The 19,726-nt window shown below is 40.9% G+C and overlaps 1 protein-coding gene and 1 non-coding gene across 2 annotated transcripts in view; one reads left to right on the top strand and one right to left on the bottom strand.

Annotated features, from left to right (window-relative positions):
* The window catches only part of PELI2 (pellino E3 ubiquitin protein ligase family member 2), a 217,407-nt gene that overhangs the window by 173,837 nt on the left and 23,844 nt on the right, over window positions 1–19,726 (bottom strand). The gene's annotated exons all lie outside the window — the stretch shown is intronic.
* On the top strand, window positions 16,396–16,499 carry LOC111750256 (U6 spliceosomal RNA). Its single transcript, XR_002785405.2, has one exon. It is a non-coding gene; the product is annotated as a U6 spliceosomal RNA (small nuclear RNA).

Below are 19,726 nucleotides of genomic sequence, written 5' to 3'. Positions count from 1 at the left end.
AGGAGAATCAAGTCGGACGACAAAATGGTGGACAATCCCACAACACTGGGAATTATTTAAAAAAAAAAGAAAAAAAAACTCTCTCTTTTTTTTTTTCTTTTTTGGGAATTATAGCCCACCCAAATTCATACACATTTTGGGGGGACACAATTCTATCCATAACAGCAGCTTAACCTCATTTTGTTTTGGCCTGAAACTTTCTTTGTCTTCTTAAATAAACTCTACTAATAATTTGTTTCTTAATAAGCTAGACTTCTCAGCTTTGGTCTAGATTATAGCTCAAACTTACCAAATGCTTACTTGATATTGTTCTAAGCACTTTACATGTATTAACTTGTTTAATCCTCTTAACAACCCTATGGTTGTAGGGGGGATCTATTAACACTTTCATCTAATTGATAAGAACCCAAGGCACTGGTTAAGTAACTTGTCCAACGTTACAGAGCTAAAAGGTAGCAGAGCTCGGATGAAAACCCAAACGATCTGACTTCAAGTCCTAGTTGAACAGGTACATTCTAATGGTTGAAGTATTATCAAGTTCATGCAACAGGTTTAGCAAGTTCAGTCCCTTGAGGAACATTCATCACTTACAATCATAGTGAATGCTGTACTAAAATAAGTCTGTGTAAAGTACTATGGGAGCATCAAGGATCCTGAGGCCAGTAAGGATGACCAATAAATGTTTACAAAAGAGATAACTACAGAGCAATGCATCAGATGAAAAGTAAGAATTCACCAGGTATCTGGGAGGACAGGGATGGTACCGAAAAAACTCTATATGCAAAGGCCCTGTGGCATTAAACTCTTGTGGTTGTCCCGGAGTTATCAAAGCTGCTTCAAAGAGGATACGCAGGGTACGGAGGTGATGTGGGGCGGGGGGCCGGGGAGGGGAGGGCTGACAATGCTGTCAGGAACAGGCTGGGAGGACCTGATCTACCTTCAGTTACATTTTTTCACTTTTTTCTAAGTTGCAGCTCCAAAACTGACAGGGGTGCTTGAATTCTCATTTCATTAAGTTCTTAAAATCTGAAAAGCAAAATCATTTAACCTCCTTAGACTTCAGTCTTCTCCTCGGTAAGATTGTATATGATTTCTCAGGATCGAGGAGTTAAATGGGTCCTCGTGGCGCAGTGGTTAAAGTGATCGACTGCTAACCGAAGGGTCAGAGGTTCGAAACCACCCATGGCTCCATAGGAGAAAGATGTGGCAGTCTGCTTTTGTGGAGATTGATAGCCTTGGAAATCCCATGGGGTTGCTATGAGTTAGAATGGACTCAACGGCAGTAGTGGTGGGTAGGGGTGAAAGGAACCTTGGCCATCATCTTGTTTGGTCTCTCCAGCGACAAGAATCCACTCTCCTATCAGTGAAACAGAGAAACAGCCAACTGTCTACTATGTAAACAACCACAGGGAAAGCCAACTCAAAATGGGATCCATCTCCCTGTTAAAAGTATTCTTTGCGCAAAGTTAGAATCCCTGGGTGACCCAAATGATTAAGTGGTCCATTACTAGATGAAAGGTCAGCAGTTCGAACCCACCCAGAGGCAGCTCAGAAGACAGACCTGGCAATCTGCCTCTGAAAGGTCACAGTCTTGAAAACTCTATGGAGCAGTTCTACTCTGCACACATGGAGTCACCATGAGTTGGAATCAACCTGGGGGCAACTAACAACAATAACTAAAAAACAAAAAAAACAATAATACGTTACATTAAATCTGGCTTCTTTGTCATGTTTACTTCACGTCTTCTAAACCAATGTCAACAATCTGCCTCCTTTTCTACCTGATAGTCCTTCGAAGACTTAGAATCTTAGAAATACAAAGCTGTAAAAGGTTTTCCAAGTAGCTATGAGTGGGAATCGATTCCATGGCAATGGGTTTATATATACCTCAAAACATACGTAAACATTTAAATATTCTTATCCAAGTATCCAAAATTCATTAATAAATAAATACTCCACCACTCAGTATGGTATAGATATAACCTGAAAAAAATTACTTAGAGTGAATACTGAATATATTTAAAATGGTAAATAACTAAGCATAAATGCAATAGGTAATGAGATCAATTAGGGATTAACAGGGTCAATCAAAACACATGGGATTCATTAAAATACATCCTCATCCTTAAACTCTAGTTTAAATGAATTCCTTACTTTGGTCTATACTTGAGGAAATGATTTCCTTCAACTTAGTTGCTTGGCAGTTAATGCTTAATGTTAACTACCAAACATACTTGACAGTTAATATGGTGCTTTTTGCCAGGGACTTAATCCACATAATATTTCCTCCTTAAACTATTTTGCTTTTGAGATCAAAACACTTTTATAAAAGACCAGACTTAATGGTCTGACTGAGACTATGGGGACCCTGGAGGTCATGGTCCTTGGACCTTTGTTAGCCCAAGACTGGAACCATTCCTGAAGCCAACTCTTCACACAGGGATTGGACTGGACTATAAGATAGAAAATGATACCCATGAGGAGTGAGCCTCCTCGCTCAAGTAGACACATTAGACTATGTGGGCAACTCCTGTCTGGAGTGGAGAGGAGAAGGCAGAGGGGGACAAAAGCTGGTTGAATGGACATGGAAAATACGGTGTAGAGAGGAGGAGTGTGCTGTCTCATTAGAGGGAGAGCAGCTAGACGTACATAGCAAGGTGTGTATAACTTTTTGTATGAGAGACTGACTTGATTTGTAAACTTTCACTTAAAGCACAATAAATAAATAAAAACACTTTTACAAGTTGCAAGTACATAAATTTGGGGTCTAAAGGGTGGACTGTCATGGATTGAATTGTGTCCCCAAAAATGTATGTCAACTTGGTTAGTCCATTATTGTATGACTGTCCACCATTTTGTTATCTGATGTAATTTTCCTATGTGTTATAAATCCTACCTCTATGATGTTAATGAGGTGCGATTAGTGGCAGTTACGTTAACGAGGCAGGACTCAACCTCCAGATAAGGCTGTGTTTTAAATCAATCTCTTGTGAGATATAAAAGAGAGAAGCAAGCAGAGAGACACAGGGACCTCACACCACGGAGAAAGTAGTGTCAGAAGAGTAACACATACTTGGACCTGGGGTCCCAGCACCAAGACGCTCCTCAACTGAGGAAAATTGATGACAAGGACCTTTCCCCAAAGCCAACAGAGAAAGAAAGCCTTTCCCTGGAGCTGGCATCCTGAATTCAGACTTCTACCCTCCTAAACTGTGAGAGAATAAATTTCTTTTTGTTAAAGGCATCATCTGTAGTATTTCTGTTATAGCAGCACTAGATGACTAAGACAAGCTCTTAGATCAAAAACAAAAAGTATAAAATATACAGTATCTTCAATAGATACCTTAACTAACACCTTGTTCACAAAGGTTTGGAAGACTGCTTACAAACTTGCAGCAAAGGTACTAGAAATAATGGAATCTAGAAACGACCGAAGACAATAAGACTGCCGAATGATAGGTAAAAATTAATCTAGCAGAATGACAAAAGGACTTAAAAAAAGGAAAAAAAGTGGTCTCCAATCTCCAAGGAGACTGGAACTCTAAACCAAATGGAGAACACTTGGTGAAGGGATACATTCTTACATTTCTTCCCTCACAGCATTTTCGTCATGGACTTCCATGCTCCCTCAGACAGGCATTCTCATTTTATAAATCACAATTCTACCTATAATTATACTTGGCAGGTTATAGAAATAAAAGACAAAGAGTGAACTACAGCATACAGAATCTCTCACCAGAATACATAAAGCAGAACTGTGCACAAAAAGAAAATGAAACAGAAAAAAAAAGAATATCATATGCAAAACACTAATTTTTCAATAATCATGTATACGTGGTTTAAAGCTTACCTAATTGGTTCACACACTTTGGGATCTAATTCCACAACTCCTGTTTCGATTTTGTTACAACACTGCTTTAAATATTTGATTCACCTTTACAGGAAAAAAAAAAAAAAAAAAAAACCCGTTGCCGTCGAGTCAATTCCAACTCATAGCTATCCTATAGGACAGGGAAGAACTGCCCCACAGGGCTTCCAAGAAGCACCTGGTGGATTTGAACTGCTGACCTTTTGGTTAGCAGCTGTGGCTCTTAAACATTACGCCACCAGGGTTTCCTCTTTTACAGAAGGAGTCATATATATAAGTTGGAATAAAGGCTTAAACCCAGTATAAAGAGTTTGAGTAAAATACAAGTATAAACAATTTTCTGAGCATGAGGGTTTTGGATTAATGAAACAGTACTGTCTCTTTTGAAGCTCTTTGAGTCAGTGAGTGGTTTTGGGTCTACATCTCCCTGAAAGACCGAGATGAACCCAACATGCTTCCTCCTGAAAGTCATGAGCTCCTGAGAGTCACTCCTCCTAAGTACCTGCCATTGCTGCCTACCTTTAGCCCTGACTCTTCTTCCCTCTTCATCTGCAAATCCTTATGGAGTATACACTTGGTGCCAAGCACTGTACCAAAGGCCAGGGTTACAAACATGTAAGAGCCCCCACTACCAAACAGTATGCTGTCCAGCAGAGGGACAGAGAAGCAAACATCACTACTGTACTCAAGGACAAGCAGAAGGGTTTGTAAAAACTGCTATTAGAATACAGGAGGAAGGGGGTGGAAAGAAAAAAAGGTGTCCAGGAAGGTTTCAGGTACCCTGTGCACCTACACTAAGACTTGGAAGGATAAACTGACATGTCCAGAATAGAAAAGGGCAGGGGAGGATTGAGTTTCCAGCAACCAGAGCAGGATCTGCAAAGACCTGGAAGCTCAAGAGCCATCATGAGGCCACAGGGCAAACATGGGGGGTGAGGTGGGCAGGAGCTGTTCTGTGAAGGCCCTTCTGCAGCAAGGAAAGTTTAGACTTTACCCTATAGTCAACAGGAAGCCACACACACACATGCACGCACAGAGATACACACACACATTTTGACATAAATTGAAACAGGGTCACATAAATAGCCTCTCTTTGTTAATAAGTCACTCCAATGCCATTGTAAAGGATGAACTAGAATAGAGAAAAGATTAAAAGGAAACAGGAGTGAGGCAGTGAGGCGGTAAGGAGGTAAGACAGTGAGGAGGTGATGTGAGGGGATGAGGCAGTGAGGTGAGGGGATGAAGCAATGGCGGTGAGGTGGTGAGGTGAGGGGATGAGGCAGTGAGGTGAGGGGATGAGGCAGTGAGGTGAGGTGGTAAGGCAATGGAGGTGAGAAGGTAAGGTGATAAGGAGGTGAAAACTGGACTGAGCTGGAGGGAATAGGAAGGCGGCAATGCTAACCTCTCTGAATTGGAAATGCCATCCCACTTCAGTGTTTGTTCCCATTTCCTCCAGGACTCAGTCAATAAATATTTGAGAGCTGGCAAGGTGCCAGGCATGGCCTGGCTGGTGCTTAGGTTTCAGGAATAAGCAAAAAAGAAGGATGTTCTAGGGAAAGGAGGCAGACAATAAACATTAAACACAAAAATGTTTTTTTTAATAAAGCTTTTATTTAAAAATAAATAAATTGTATACTATGTTAGAAAGTAATAAGCGTCAAGGAAAGAAAAACCAGTGTAGGGTCAGCAAGGTGAGAAAAGTTGCTATTATAAATATAACAACAAGGTGATCAAGTAGGCCTCATACACAATGTGACATGTGAATGCTCATATGCCTTTTATTGTCATGGGTACAGCTACTACTTCGTCAAATATTAGCCTAGATTTCTACATAAAATGGCCATTTTGCAGACGAGTTTTCTCACTGCTTTAAGATCCACCAGAAAGGGTATAAAGCACGTGAGACTCCACATGTTACTGCCGGAGTCAGTCCTATGGGGTTCCCAAGGCATCCTGGAGAGAGGAGGAAATCAGTGTGCTGAGTAAATTGGGTGAGTATGAATTACACACCCCAAAACCCACTCCGACATGACGCAAAGCTTTTAAAAGAAGAAGATATTTGTTAAAATGTAATTAGTGGGTTGGGTGGAAACTCTTTCACAACTGAAGGTATATTTAAGGCAAGCTTTGCCCCTTGCTGGATGAATTTCAAACGCCTTTGTCCCCCACAGTAAGCCCTGCCGCCTTCTCGGAACTGTGTTCAGGCATAGAAAAGATGCTGTCACTGTTGTTATTTTCCAGCAAGGGCAGAGTCCAACCATCCTGAAGTGCACACTCAACCGCTGCTCTCCCTGGGGTCTGCTCACCTGCGATCTGCACTGAGCTCAGTATCCACCCTCCACACGGTGTCATAAAGATGAAATGATCTAGTGCTTTGCTTTGAAAGGAGGAAAGAACCACACACAGAAATGTGCAGCTGCGTGGTCCTGGCTGAGCAGGAAAAGGAGAAGTGGTGCCTTGCTTTCATACACATCTCCAGTGTGTGCGTTTGGCCTTGACGTCTGTTGAATATTATGACTTAATAAATAACATATCCTAATTGTGCCCCCCCTCCAAAAAAAAGGAAACAGAAAGCTACAACCAATGGTAGAAATAGAAAAGAGAAGTCAGATTGGAAGTAGAGGAGAATTAAAAAAAAAAAAGTCAGTGACCCACAGGATGTGGGGGAGGGGGAGAGGAAGGGGAAGGGTACGTCCTAGGCTGACTTCCAGGTTCTGGTTTGCATGGCTTGTAGTGAGTGCCACTTACCCAGAGAGGAAGTCCAGAGGAAGGAGGCAGATTTAAGGGGGAAGAGAGAGAATGACCTTGGTGCTGAACTTTATATTATAATCAAAAGGCATGAAGTATTCTGCACTTCTCATCTAACGCTATTAAAACACCAAACCTAAACCCGTCTGTTCCCAAGCTATTTACATCCAGAACATTCAGTCTTGTACCAAATCTAATTCCAACACAACTTGTCAAACTAATAATGCTGTGGTCAAAATACTACACGTGTAATAATATAACCATACCCTAGTCTTCCTTTCCAACACACACACAAACCACACATTTCAACTTATCCGCTCATCCTCCTACATATTTAAGGCTTTTCCCCTAACTTTGTGAAAGTTGGGCCACAGAATTCCAGAAAAAGATAGATAGCTATGGGGGTGCTGTTTTAGGCCAGTGGGAATCACTAAAGGGGGATTTTTCCTGACTCTGGAACCTGACAAATAGTTGACACAAAACCAGAGCTCATAAAAAGCAAAAAAATCATTGCTAATATTAAACAGAAGAATGCAATCCCCTCGGAAAGCCATTCGATTTGGTGCTGATGTAGGCACAGATCATCAAGTGGGAGACAAAGGAATAACCCTTCCTACAACGGTGCCTCTCACTTCTTTTCCTTCTCTATGCTCTGTACGCACGTGTTCCAGCACACTAACACTACAAATGACAACACTGTGGCTGCTTGCCAATAAGACTATATATACACTCAGTAAAATCTACAGCTTTTATAGCCTCTTTGGAAAACAGCTTGGCAGTTTCTTAAAAAGCTAACTTACCATAAGACTCAGTAAATCCACTACAGAGTATCCACCCAAGAAAAATTAAAACATACATCCACACAAAGACATGCAACCAAATGTTCTTAACAGCATTAGTCATAAGAGCCAAAAATTGAAAAAAAAAAATACAAATGTCCATGAATTCATGAATGGATAAACAAAATATGCTATATATACATACAGTGGATATTATTTGGCCATAAAAACAAATGAAGTGCTAATACATGCTACAACATGGATGAACCTCAAAAACATTGTGCTAACTGAATGAAGCCAAAAACAGAAGACTATATACTGGATGACCTTACTTACACGAAATTTCTATAAAAGGCAAAATTATAGGGATAGAAAGTAGGTCAGTTGTTGCCTACAGCTGGGGCTAGGAGAAGGAATTCACTACAAACTGGCAGGAGAAAACATTTTGGGGTGATTAAAGTGTTCTAAAACTGAACTGTGGTGATGACTGTACAATTATATAAATTTACTAAACCAATGAACTCTACACTGAAATGGGTAAATTGTATGTTATGTAAATTATACCTCAAAAAAGCTGTAAAAAAGACAAGACTATATACCCAACATGAAAATGAAGATCTTCAATCACAAAATTTTTAGTGTTATAACACAAGCAAAATTTCTCTCCTAGAGATAAGAAGTCCACAGCAAGGATTCTGTTACAAGGCTTCCTTCAAAAGCACTCCTTTAAAGTATATTCCAGCAGTGACAAACTACCCACGCCTCCAGGCCCCCATGAGTTCTGTCTTGTACATGCTCTTAGTTCTGTCTGAAATCCCCTCGCCTCTTATCAACCTGGCAAACTCCTTCTCCTCCTTCAAGTGCATCCCCACTGCACCTTTAGACAAATAATTGTTTTAATAAGGATCAGCACACAGCTGGGTCCCTATGAGGCGGAGGTTAAAGATGCACCAAACGTCCAACTTTTCCAAGCTGCTGTGCCACACCATCATCTCTAACATCCACTACTCCCTCTCTCCTCAGTACTCTCCCTCCCATCTTTGGGTTCCCTAATTCGCTGCAGTGTCTCACAAAACAAATGAACCACATAACGGAAATGGCTCACATGGTTGTGGAGGCTAGCAACTCCCAAATTCATAGGTCAGGTGTAGGGTTCTCCCAACCCATGTGGCTACAGGAGCTGATGGAACCCAAATCGGCGGCTGTTCAGACCACAGGCTGCTCACTCACCAGGCTGCAGAAGCTGGTGAATCAGCTCAAACAATAGGCCACCAGCACAGGGGGCTGTGGAAGCTCGTGAATCCCAGGTCAGACAGCTGGCCTCTAGGGAGGTCAACTGATCACAAACCAGGCATGGAATCCAGATGCAGAGAGACCCTTGCCAGGACACACACATATCTTAGATGCAGGCCACACCCCAGGAAAGGGCATAACTTTAGTAAGGGTGGGACTTGAATCACACTCGCCTGCAAGGCTTCGACCCAAGACACACCTTACACCAGTTTCTGCCTCATCAACATGCAGGGATCAGAATCCACAACACAGAAAATGGAAGTCAACCACACAATACTGGGAATCATGGCTTAGCCAAGCTGACACATGACCTGAACCATCACAGGTTCCATATACCTTCTTTGCATAGGCCCACTCAATCACTGTGTGTGAGTCACAAAGCCTACGTATGGCTAGAAGGGACACATTAAGTAATTCACTACACTGAAACCTTGTACATACTTCTGGCACAGCAGTGAGCACATCATATGGTAACCGTATGCTTACACATTTGTCTCTTTGCTGAACCAGTGTTTCTCTGATGGGGATCGATGGACGTATTCCTGGGGCTCACAGTATGTCTCCTTATTCAAGGTCCCAGTTTATACTGCATTTTAAAATCATGATGGGACAAACTATCACCATTTTAACTGTCTTGCCCTAAAAAGATGCCAACAGAGGCAGACCTACAAAGCAGATGATGTGTTTGGGCTAACAGAAGACCAAATGAAATCACATTGCACTCTACAAGAACACAGAATTCAGTAGTTCCAATACACAAAACTACTAGTGGGAAGACTGAGTCATCACATGGCAGCTGAGCAGGCTGAACTCACAACCTTGGCCAGCATGAGTCAATACAATTATTTGTAATCCCAAATAGTGCTCTCATTTTAGCAAAACATCATCATCTGATAAATTAAATCAATACAGTTAATTTGGATTTCAATGATTTTGTAATTTTATATTTCACTGCAAATTGGTTTTAGTTTACAGTTGTAAAAGAAATATAAACATAAGGTATTTATTCCTACTTATATGTTTGTGTGTACCTACATAACATTGTAACAAAAATAACGTAAGTCAACACTGGGAATTCCAGAGAATTTTTTTTTCCATTGAAAGAGAACCAATATTACTCAAATTAGAGAAACAGTACACTAGAACAAATACCCTTTAATGGCAGAGTCAGTACCTTTTCCTCTCTATAGCCTAAATGTATGGCATATAAGAAGCATTCAGAAAATATGGTTAAATAAATGACAATTTATATTATGCTAGTCCAAAATAGTAATGTTGTCAACTGCTACTGTCTGGTAACGCATTCAACTAGCCTATTCTGAAGCACTAAACCATGGGGAGTTATCCATTTTGCAAAAGGTAGAAATACTAACCAAGTAGTCCTTGTAGAAGGAGTGGGGGGAAGAAGGAAGGGAAAGCAAGCATTCTGTGAAAGGAATGGATTTCTGTCTTTTAACCCCAAGTAAAGAGAACATTTAAAAAACACTTTCAGGATTTAAACTAACCCATCTTTCGGTCTCTTCCTACCTCCCTCCAAAGTGAGTCTCCCACCTCACTCTTCTCTCTGAATAGAAACACCCACTAAAGGGAAAACTAGTAATAAAGGAATATTAGGATGGATAGCTTTATTCATTTTATTCACTCAACAGCTAGTCACTTGCCAAGTGCTGGGATACAGGGGAAGACTGATGGGCACTCAGCAAGGAAGACGAAACACAAACAAGGGGCAGAGATTCTGAAAAGTGCTATTCTATTCACTGTCATGTCTATAAATTTCACATAAAAAACAGAGTGCTTATAAAACAAACTAGGATATGATACCCTATTTCTCACCGACATAGGGACTGGCAACCCAGTAACTACTTCAAGCATATACATAGAGTGTGATGGTCACTTTATGTGGCCACCTGGCAAGGCTATAAAAAAAGGAGCAAAAAAAGAGGAGCCCTGGTGGCACCGTGGTTAAGAGCTATGGCTGCTAACCAAAAGGTCGGGAGTTCAAATCCACCAGCCACTCCTTGGAAACCCTATGGGGCACAGTCCCCAGTAATCAATCAAACACTACTGTAGGTATTACTCTGAAAGTATTTTGCAGATGCAAGTAAAGCCTAAAAACGGCATGGGGGCGGTGTCTGACCTCCTCCAACACCACAAAGTGGAACCAATACCAAGATCAACAGCCCAAGGCCAATTCCTATGAGGCTGAGGTCAGATACGCCTTCTCTCTCCACCATCTTTACCAAGTCTGAAGCACTCTCTACTGGGTTCGATAATTCATTGCAATGGCCACAGAGAACTCACAGACCATACAAACGATTATGGGATTTATTAGGGTAGTAACAGGTTACAATTTAGGCTAAGGAACACAGTTCTGAGGACAGCCTCTTCCCAGCCATGCGTGCAGGCATGCCTCTCTCTGGCCCTAGGCCTCTGCCCAAAGGCACTCAGTTTCCTCTCTCCGTGAAGCCCCCCTGTTGTCTCCTGCTGCCACTGCTTCTCACTGTCTTCAGGATTACAGCTTGTTCTTTCTCTCGGTCTTCTGCTTCTAGGAGTTTCTCAGCGCAGGGATCCCAGGTCCAAAGGATGTGCTCTCCACTCCTGGCTGTTATTCCTTGGTGGTGGTAGCATCCTCCTCTCTGCTCTGGAATTGGCTCTCTTTTAAGGCAAAACTAACCAATTCCCTTGGTAGGCCAACATTACCCTATCACAGAGTCCCGCTCAATCACCTAGGTGGAAGTTACAAGACCATGGCTAGAAGGGCCACACACAAAAGTAATTAACCCACTACAAGTCCACAGTCACTTGACTTTTAAAGGGAGAGTATCTGAGATAATCTGGGTGACCCTGATTCAATCAGTAGAAAGGCTTAAGAGTAGAGATGAAACTTCTGCGAAGAAGAAATTCCAGCTGTGATCTGTAGCTTCGCTTGTGCCTTAGAGTTCCAGTCTGTCCTTCCTGATGGCCTGACATACAAATTTTAGACCTGCCTAACCAGCCCCCACAACTGCAGAAACTAATGCAATAAATCTTTAAATATATATATATATATATGTGTGTGTGTGTGTGTGTGTATGCTACTGATTCAGTTTCTGATTCAGTTTCTCTGGTTGAACCCTAACTGATACACTAGGATTAAAAAAACTAGGAAATATACTGCAGATAATTAGTAAATATATTTCAGACAGGTTTCTCATTGCCTAAAAAAGAATTACAAATAAGGAAAGCAGGAAGACTAGAATGAACGTGGAGGTGTCAGATTAAACTCAGAAGTATTAATACAAACTCACAGTTTTTAACATCCATGTTGTTGTTGTTGTTGTTAGGTGCTATTGAGTCGGTTCCGACTCATAGCGACCCTATGCACAACAGGACGAAACACTGCCCAGCCCTGCGCCATCCTTACAATTGTTGTTATGCTTGAGCTCATTGTTGCAGACACTGTGTCAATCCACCTCGTTGAGGGTCTTCCTCTTTTCCACTGACCCTGTATTCTGCCAAGCATGACGTCCTTCTCCAGGGACTGATCCCTCCTGACAACATGTCCAAAGTATGTAACATGCAGTCTCGCCATCCTTGCCTCTAAGGAGCATTCTGGTTGTACTTCTTCCAAGACAGATTTGTTCGTTCTTTTGGCAGTCCATGGTATATTCAATATTCTTCGCCAACACCACAATTCAAAGGCATCAACTCTTCTTCGGTCTTCCTTTTTCATTGTCCAGCTTTCACATGCATATGATGCGATTGAAAATACCATGGCTTGGGTCAGGCGCACCTTAGTCTTCAGGGTGACATCTTTGCTCTTCAGCACTTTGAAGAGGTCCTTTGCAGCAGATTTGCCCGATGCAATACATCTTTTGATTTCTTGACTGCTGCTTCCATGGCTGTTGATTGTGGATCCAAGTAAAATGAAATCCTTGACAACTTCAATCTTTTCTCCGTTTATCATTACGTTGCTCATTGGTCCAGTTGTGAGCATTTTTGTTTTCTTTATGTTGAGGTGTAATCCATAATGAAGGCGGTGGTCTTTGATTTTCATTAGTAAGTGCTTCAAGTCCTCTTCACTTTCAGCAAGCAAGGTTGTGTCATCTGCGTAACGCAGGTTGTTAATGAGTCCTCCTCCACTCTTGATGCCCCGTTCTTCTTCATATAGTCCAGCTATATGAAGCAGTCTACTTCTGAAAAGCATTAGCCAGTGAAAACCTTTAACATACATATAAAATATATATACCTATACATATAGATATAGAAACAAATGTAGATGTATATGCCAAGCCTAGATTAGTATATATGCATATTTTTCCTAGCTTTGTCTGCACAGAGGGCCTAAGAATGATACTCCTATAGCCATGAGCTCACCTAGCACCCAGATTTTGCTTTCTGATTATTACTCTTCAAAAGCCAAGGCTCCTTGGAAAAGTGGCTGATGCGGGGGATAGGGAAGAGAAAACACAAGATAAACCTAAAATACCTTGTAGTACCATAAAATAAGGATATGCTCAAAAATGGATAGGGCATGTCAAAAGGACATTAAGAGTCAAGCTGAAGAAGCTCTCAATGGCCAAACCTGGAACAAATCTGGGCAGAAAATAAATAACAATAGTTGTGGATCATAGCCCACAAATAAATATCCGTAACTCCATATTAATATAAATAATTGAATAAATACCTAAATGACAAATCCAACAAAAGTCTAATCTCTAAAATCTATAGGAAAATTCAATACCTCTACAACAAAAAGACAAATATATCAATTAAAAAATGGGCAAAGGACATGAACAGACACTTCACCAAAGAAGACATTCAAGTAGCTAACAGACACATGAGGAAATGCTCGCGTTAACTACCCATTAGAGAAATACAATTCAAAACCACAGCGAGATACCATCTGACCCCAACGTTACTGGCATGAATCAAAAAGACAGAAAGTAACGAATGCTGGAGTGGCTGCAAGGAGACTGGGACTCTTATGCAGTGCTAGTGGGACTGTAAAATAGTACAACCATTTTGTAAAATGATATGGCACTTCCTTAAAAAGCCAGAAATAGAAATACCATACTATCCAGCAATCCCACTCCTGGGAATATATCCTAGGGAAATAACAGTCATCATGGGAATAGACATATGCATACCTATGTTCACTGCAGCATTATTCATAACAGCAAAAAGATGGAAACAACCTAAGTACCCATCAACTAATGAATGGACAACAAATTATGGTACATACACACAATGGAATACTACCCAAACAATAAAGAACAATGATGAATCTGTGAAACATCTCACAACATGGATGAATCGGGTGGGCATTATGCTGAGTGGAATAAGTCAATCACAAAAGGACAAACACTGTATGAGATCACTATTATAAAAACTCATGAAAAGGTTTATACACAGAAAGAATCAATCTTTGATGGCTACTGGGAGGGGAAAGATAAGAAGGGGAAAACACAAACTAGACAATAGATACGGGGTAACTTTGGTAAAGGATAAGATAGTACACAATACTGGGGAAGTCAGCACAACTTGCCAAGCTTGGTGCATCTGTCCTCATTCTCTTGGTCTTCCCTCCTGCACCTGTGGATGAACTGCCCATGCTCCTATGATAACCAGTCAACCATCCACTTGTGTACTGGATCCTACTGGTTCTAGTTCTTGCATCATCATTTTTTCTCTGTCTTATTTCTCATTCTCTTCCTCAAAGATCTCCCATCTTCATTAAAAAACAAACAAAAAGCCCTCCCTTGACCCCACAACCCTTTCTAGCCCTTGCCCCATTTCTCCATTCCTATACAATAATGTTCTTACCAAGAGTTGTCTAAACCCATCATCTCCAGTTACTCTCCTCCCATCATCTTGAACTTACTCTCCAACAGGCTTTCATTCCTCCTCCCCCAATTCCTCTTGAGAAGAACTCCAAAGATCTCTGTGTTGCCAAATCCACTGGTCATTTTTCAGTCCTCACCTTTCTAGGCCTATCAGCAGCATTTGGCAAAGCAGATCCCTTCCTCTCTCTTGAATTGCTTTCTTGACTTACCTTCCAGGACCACCCTCTTGGTTTCACTGCCATCTCACTGATTGCTTTTTCTCAGTCTCCACGGATTCTTTCTCTTCCCAACCTCTAAACACTGAGGTGCCCATGGCTCCATCCATAGAACACCTCTCTTATCTACAGTGACTCCCAGTCTCCTAGCTTTTAACACCATCTACACCTGGCCAACACCAGCCCAGCCTCTTTAAGTTTTAGACTGGCATATCTAACAGCCTACTGAACCTCTCCACTTAAACCTCTGAGAGGCATCTCAAACTCCAAAGGTCCAGGACAGATCTTAATCTCCCCCTGAATCCTACTCTTCCTGTAGTTCTCCTTCTATCATTAAGTGGCACCTCTCTCCTCTCACAACTGTCTATGTACCAATCACAGAGTCGTCCTTGACTCCTCCCTCACCCATACACACACACCCAAGGCACAACCACTTCCTTTCAAGTCTATCCAGATTCAGAACACTTCTCACTGCCTCTGCCCCCATGGCCTGGTCTAGGCCAACAACATGGATCGGGGCACAATGGCAGTAGCCTAGCTAGCCCCCTCCCCACCCCACAGCAGATCTGACTCCTAAGGTTAATTCTCAGCACTGCAGCAGTGATCCTTTTCAAATGTTAAGTCCGATACTATCATCCTCTGTTCAAAATTGTAGAGATGGCTTCTCTTCTCACTCAAAGCTAAGGCTGAAGTTCCCACCACAGCCTACAAAGCCCATACATCACTTGGCTATCCCCTTCACACCCCATCTCTCTGACTTCATCTTTGACCGCTCTCCTCCTTGCTCACCAGGCTCCACCTACACTGGTTTCCTTATGGCCACCAACAAGCCCAGCACACTCCCGCCACAGGCGTACTTGCTCTCGGCCTGGTCTGCTCTTCCCCAGCACCCACTGCTTTCGGGTCTTGGTCTTTCAATGTCCTTATAGAGAGGCCTTCCCTGATCACCCTTCCTGACCTCCCTCACTCTTCGTCCCCTTAAACCTTACTTTATTTTTCTTGCTAGCACGTGCCCTTCTACTTGAAGTTATATGGGTATGTGTGCAGTTGTTTACTCTTTCTCCCCACTGGTAATGTGACGGGCGGGCTTTATTTCAGCCACTGAGTAATCCCAAGAACTCTATTTAGTACATAGAAGTTCTCAGGAACTATTTGCTGAATGAATAAATAAATGTAAAAATAATGCTACAGGATCTAGATTTAAGCACAAAGTTGTACAAAAACTAAAGTAGGATACTTCGGAGAAAGCAACCTTGCTGGGATAACACTGCAGTATCCGTTTTTCTTGAAAAGCCTGTTTATACTCTGGGGATGAAATGTAAATTTGTACAATTCTTTTGGAAAGCAACTTATTGTTAGGAATGAAAAACCATAAAAATGCTCATGCCCTTTCTTTCAGTAATTCCTTTTCTGGGACCATATTTTAAATAATAATCTTAAATGCTGAAGAATCTTTCTACATAAGATATTGTCTGAAGCGTCATCTGTAACAGGAAATAAACCAAAATACCCAAGAAAAGAGGATAAGAAAAAGGAAAATAGCAAATCAATGACAAAATATCCATCTGATGGAACATACGGCAGTTTAATCATTCGAAGCAATTTTGAAGAACTTCCTTTGAGCCAGGCATTATGCTAGGAATACATTTATTAAAAGGATGGTTTTAGTACTCACTCTAGCCGTACATATACTCAAATGGGAAGAATATAGAGATTAGCACAGCCCCTACACAAGGATGACACGTAAAACGATGGTTTTTACAAAAGATGTTCAACAATGTGAGAAGATATGATGTAAAGTTACATAGAAAAAGGGGAATTAAATAGCTGTGACAAATTATAAAACAAAAGTAAAAACATACGCACAGAAAAGATGAGAACGAAAAATCTCAAAATAGTAGTGATAATTGTCTTTGGTTGTTGGGGCCACGGGTGATATGGATTGTCTGACTTTGCTACAATTTCTGAAAATTCTTTAATAAACATGGATATTTCATAAAGGATAAAACGTACTTTCTTTTAACAAGCTTCATTGTTACTACCTTCTTCTGAATCATAACTGAGTATTTTCCTCAAAAATAGAACAAGCTGTGCTAAAATTTCAAATTGAAAACATGACTTAGACCTTGGAATAAAGTTAAAAAGTGAAAAAAAAAATTTTTTTTAAGTCTTGAACATTCTCTTCTCCTGCTACCCTAACACAGGACAAGGACTGCATCTGCACATAAACCTACCCTTAACGTAACAGTCTTGACTTAGAAACTTTCAAAAGCAACTTCTTTTCAAAACAGGGACCATTCTCAAAGCTTTGCTTAAATTTAATGTCCTTTTCTTTCTAGATCTCACTGTAAAAGTAAAATAAAATTGAAGAATACGTTGTTGGATTACTGGTGCTTTTAGTACTTTTCAGAATTAGATTAATTTACACCTAACAAGAATATGTATTCAAGTGAGTCTCACTGAAAGCAACCATTAATATGGTTTTAAACCACTTCAAACGGGTAACTAGGATTTGGGGGAATGAGCTTGTTTTTCTGTTTCTGTCTTAGGGGGACGGGGTTGTTGTCAACTATTCTTTACAAGTCCTGAACGTATTAATGGGAAGACTAATGCATTATTTCTGTAAAACTATAAACTTTTCAGATATAAGTACACTCCACTGAGGCGCCCAGCCCTGAATTATACATGCTGATTTAGCCATATTTAACAGGGTCACATTTTCATTTCATTCAGACATGTGCTAAGGGAGGAAAAACATCAGGCGGAAAGAGGAATGGTCCATTTTCAGACAATTAATCATTCTTTTCTGATGACAGCCAATTTAAACAGCAGTGGAATATCTTACCAATGACAACCTCCAAATCCTAAAATCCTACCCACCTCTCCCTTTTAATAAAGAAGCTGGTTTGCACCATCCTTCTCAAAGGTGTCCTGATCTTACTGACTAGAAAGCTTGCCAAATGGCTTGGCGTGTGATACAATTGTTGTCAGGACTTCCTCCGTCCCCAGCTTTTCCGTTCTTCATCTATGCTAGTGGAGTCTCACTGGTTACCAGGCTCGTATTTTCAGACAATACATTTTTTTAAAATTTTTTGCAACATGGCAGAACAACAACAAAGGCAAGCTGAAACATAAAAGGTGGTAAGCATTAAAAAAAAAAAAAAAAAAGCTCAGCACTTAACTCAAAAGTAAATCTAAGATTTAAAAAAACGAACCAAAAAGAAGAGGAAAGAACAGCAGAGGTAAAGAATGAAAAAAGAAGGGACAGGGGAGAAAAGACTCAGTTCAACGTGAAATGAACTTTAATAGCTCTGAACAAGAAACTGAAGGAGGAGCAACAGTTAAGCACTTGGCTGCTAACCGATGAGTTGGCAGTTCGATCCCACCCAGCACTGTACGGCAGAAAAGACCTGGCGATCTGCTTCCTCAAAAAATTGCAGCTAAGAAAACACTATGGGGCAGTTCTACTCTGGTCAGAAGAAACTCCACAGCACCACCACCACCACCAAGAAACAAGAAACTACAGACTGCTCTGCTTAGAAAACAAGCAATTGTATACAAAATACAGACATAACAATCAATTTTCATTTAGTTTTATAATTAGTCTCAGATAATCTGGAAATCAACAAATACAAAGGTAAGCCAATATTTTTAAACCTCACGCTCTCTATTCAGCAGCCTCTCATGTCTTTCACCTCACATCCTCACCCCTACGTCCCTGCCCCATCTGTCTCCCTTTCCTTCCTTTCCTTGCTCACTCACCATAGCCAGAACCAAACCAAGGAAAATGACTGGATATGTAATGCCCTGTCCTTTAGGGTGTCCCAGAAGGAAGGTGTGCAGCGAGATAAGTAAGGATCCTGTCGCTTATCTTATCCAATGAGTTCATCTCCACGCAGCTGTCCCTGCAACCGTGCTACCTATACTCTGAAAAGCCCTGCAGCTTCCTGTCGGCTGGACCAGCTTGAATTCCATGTAACCCCCATTCTTTGCCACCGTCTCCCCACATGTTCATCAACTTTGTCAGCAGGAAAGAAGTGAAGGCCAGGCTGGGAAAAGGCACCTGAAAAAACAAACACACCAACAATACAGGCAAAATAATTGTTTCAACATGAACTAAGTCTCCATAACCACACTATTGAGACTTCAAACACAAGTTGAGTGAATAAACAATAGGCATGACTAGACTGACGGTATACTGAAAACAATCTAGTCACTATATATTTCAGTTACACTCCGAATCAATTTCAGTCAGGAACAGGATTAATGCTAAGCTTAGCTTGGTGGATGCAACCATTAAAAAGTTAATATCCTATTATTATTCACATATCTTTAACAATAAGATCTGAAGTTTTCTTAAATGTGTCAGAAAGATAATTTTACAATATTTCTAAAGTCAGAACTTACAAATAATCCTATTATATAATATTCCTGTTAAGTAGCCATCATTTCAGTCTCTTCTTATACAGGCATTATAAACAAACAAAAAAAAAAACCATTGTTATTGAGTCAATTCTAACTCATAGCGACCCTTATAGGACAGAGTAGAACTGCCCCCCCATAGGGTTTCCAAGCAGCAGCTGGTGGATTAGAACTGCCAACCTTTTGGTTAGCAGCTAAGCTCTTAACCACTGCGCCACCAGGGCTCCATAAGGCATTATGTTGTTGTTGTTGTTAGGTACCATTGATTTGGTGCTGACTCATAACAACCCTACATGACAGAGGAGAGCTGTTCCATAGGGTTTCCAAAGAGCAGAAGGTGGATTTCAACTGCCGGCCTTTTGGTTTGCAGCCGAGCTCTTAACCACTGCACCACCAGGGCATTATAAGAAATAATAATTAATGACTAAAGACAAAAAGAACCACAGAACCACCTGCACTTTGACTTGAATAAAAAGTCGCAGGGAATTCCAAAGTGAGGAAATGCTGAAAATGCCTTTTCTAATTCCATGTTAGGGAAATAGCTCCAAATGCAAGGTGCTTTGCCAAAACCTATGC

This window comes from Loxodonta africana, chromosome 10 (genome assembly GCF_030014295.1).
Source record: "Loxodonta africana isolate mLoxAfr1 chromosome 10, mLoxAfr1.hap2, whole genome shotgun sequence".
Classification (NCBI taxonomy): domain Eukaryota; kingdom Metazoa; phylum Chordata; class Mammalia; order Proboscidea; family Elephantidae; genus Loxodonta; species Loxodonta africana.
Note: the sequence above shows the minus strand (reverse complement) of the source record. Positions and strands in the feature narration are given on the sequence as shown.